Source organism: Oryzias melastigma, linkage group LG12, assembly GCF_002922805.2.
Source record: "Oryzias melastigma strain HK-1 linkage group LG12, ASM292280v2, whole genome shotgun sequence".
Classification (NCBI taxonomy): domain Eukaryota; kingdom Metazoa; phylum Chordata; class Actinopteri; order Beloniformes; family Adrianichthyidae; genus Oryzias; species Oryzias melastigma.
In genome coordinates this window covers 25,414,024-25,416,914 of record NC_050523.1, presented here as the reverse complement: position 1 = coordinate 25,416,914, position 2,891 = coordinate 25,414,024, and the positions used below count along the sequence as shown (strand labels likewise).

The window sequence follows — 2,891 nt, the reverse complement described above, 5'->3', positions numbered from 1 at the left end:
GCCTCAGAGGTCCATTCAAATCGCCTCTTTGTTGATGTGAGGTTGTGAAGGGGTGCTGCTATTCTGCTAAACCCCTTTATGAATTTGCGATAAAAATTGGCAAATCCAAGAAAACGTTGGAGATGCTTGCGAGAAACAGGAACAGGCCAACTGAGCACTGCCTCCACTTTAGACCTGTCCATTTCTACTCTGCCTTCTGAAATCTTCAATCCAAGAAATGATACTGATGACATATGGAACTCACATTTTTCAGCTTTGACATACAGTTGATTTTGAAGTGGTCTTTGCAACACTTGTCGTACATGGTGCACATGCTCCTCCATAGATCGCGAGAAGATTAAGATGTCATCAAGGTAGACAAAGACAAAGTTGTTTATCATGTCTCCCAGGACATCATTCACCAGAGTCTGAAAAATGGCAGGAGCATTGGTCAGCCCAAAAGGCATGACCAAATATTCATAGTGTCCACTGGGTGTGTTGAAGGCAGTTTTCCATTCATCACCTTCCCTTACACGAATGAGATGGTAAGCATTCCGTAGGTCAAGTTTGGTGAAGAATTTGGCACCTTGCAACAGTTCAAATGCAGAGTTCATGAGGGGAAGCGGGCATCTGTTTTTAACAGTGATCTCATTTAATCCTCTGTAGTCAATACATGGTCTGAGGCCGCCATCTTTCTTTTTTACAAAGAAAAACCCAGCTCCTGCAGGTGAAGACGATGGTCTGATAAGGCCCGCTTTCAGGGAATCGTTGATGTAGCTCCGCATGGCTTCACGTTCTGGAACAGACAAGGAGTACAGACGTCCCCGGGGTGGCATGGTTCCTGGAAATAGATCAATTTTACAATCAAACGGTCTGTGAGGAGGTAAAGAGGTAGCCTTGACTTTGTTGAAAACTTCCTTGAATTCAAGGTAGTGGGTAGGGACTCTAGAGAGATCAGGATAAACGTCATCTGACGAGGTTGTGACACATGGATTAGTTACTGCTTTTAGACACTCCTTGGGACATGAGATTCCCCAGCTCAAAATCCTACTTGAAGACCAATCAATGTGTGGATTGTGTTTTCTTAACCAAGGAAGGCCAAGGATAACAGGAAGTTTGGGTGAAGTTATCACATGGAAAGAGAGCTCTTCGTAATGGTTGTGTATTTGAAGTTTAACGGTTTCAGTGACATAAGAGCTACTGTGAATCAAATGGTCATCTACAGCATGAACCTTGATAGTTTCTGCCAGAATTTTACGTCTTAATCGATTATGGGACATAAATGTTGAGTCAATGAAATTGCAGTCTGAACCAGAATCAATAAAGGCTGTGATCTTGATAGACCGAGCACCAATATGTATTTCAGCTGGGATAGACAGACCAACCTTAGAGGAGGATACATGATTTTGGCTCAGACACGCCCTCCTCTCTGGTGCCGAGCCTCGTCTTTTACTGGACATGTTCCAACCTGGTGTCCAGCCTCTCCACAGTAGAAGCACAGATTCTGTCTTTGTCTTCTCTCTCTCTCCTCTGGGGATAGCCTCAAGTAACCCAGTTGCATGGGCTCCCCAGCTTCCTCTTCACTCCCTCTGGTGGTTGCTGCCGATGTTCCGTCTGTCTTGAAAAACAAGGGTTTTATGGTAAATTGTCTCCTACCCTTCTCTCGCCGTCTGTCTCTCATTCTCCGGTCGATGCGGGAAGCCAGTTCCACCAATCCGTCAAAAGAGGTGGGACGATCTCGTGCAGCCAACTCGTCTTTGATGAAATCATTTAAGCCTTGGTAGAAGACGTCGGTGAGAGCTCTCTCTCCCCAGGAACAATCAGCAGCCAGTGTCCGAAACTCTATGGCATAATCATCAACAGAGCGATTATTTTGAGACAGACGTGGCAAGTTGAGACCAGCCTCAATAGGATCAAATACTTGTCTCGGGGCATCCGAAAAATGTTTAAAAGAGGAACACACTTGGGATCGGCGGTCCCACTCAGCAGTTCCCCATCGACCTGCTTTGCCCGTGAGAAACGATATAGCAAAAGCCACTTTAGCAGATTCAGACGGAAACCTTGATGGCTGCGAGGTAAAGTAAAGGTCACATTGAGAAATAAAAGTTCGACATTGGGCAGGGTCACCAGAAAAACGCTCGGGGGTGCTACAGGACATTCCTGATAGGTTCCTACTGGTGTACTCACCCTGGCAGAGCTGGCAGATTTAACTAAACCTGAGAGAGCATTAACTTATTTACATAATTCATTCATTCTCTCACATACTTGAGAAAAGCGATCCTCATGTTTGCTTCCACCTGAGCTCTCCACTCTAATGTGCCTTTGGGGTCCATAGTGGCCAGTTCATTCTGTAAGGGTTTACTGAGTCGGACACCCAAGGAGGAGCACACAGAGGGTTAGATATTTACAGTTTATTATGCTCAAGGTGGTGTGGAAAACGTGTTGCTGCCAGATGCACAGGGGAGTCTGTAACAAAAACACAAGAGAGTTATTTGAGGTCAGATGAAGAGAACAAAATACAAGTGTTGGTATAACCTCCAAGAGAGTAGACTTTGGGGTGTCAATATGGAGACAGAGGGCAGTGAAGGCTCTTGTGAGAATCCAGGCCAGGGTCATACACGTTGGTCCAATCCAGAAATGCAACACACCAGGGGAGCAGACTTGAATCCAAAATCCAGGGTCAGAAAAGGGTCAAAATAAGCAGGACGGAAGAAGCAGACTTGAGAGCTTGAGCAGACTTGAGAGCTTGAGCAGACCTGAGTCATGGCAGAAAGCACAACGAACTGGCAGGGAGGAAGGGGAGGAGAGAAACTTAAATAATACAGGACTCAGCTGTGTGGAATCAGCAATCAGGGAGCCGGAGAGCAGGAACAGGAAGTCCAGAGGGGAAAAACCCACAGATCCTGACAGTG

The 2,891-nt window shown here is 45.9% G+C and overlaps 1 long non-coding RNA gene across 1 annotated transcript; it reads right to left on the bottom strand.

Annotated features, from left to right (window-relative positions):
* Positions 1-2,375: 2,375 nt before the first annotated feature.
* LOC118599429 lies at positions 2,376-2,670 on the bottom strand. Its single transcript, XR_004948765.1, has 2 exons — positions 2,515-2,670; positions 2,376-2,445 (listed from the first exon to the last, which is right to left on the bottom strand). It is a non-coding gene; the product is annotated as an uncharacterized LOC118599429 (long non-coding RNA).
* Positions 2,671-2,891: the final 221 nt, after the last annotated feature.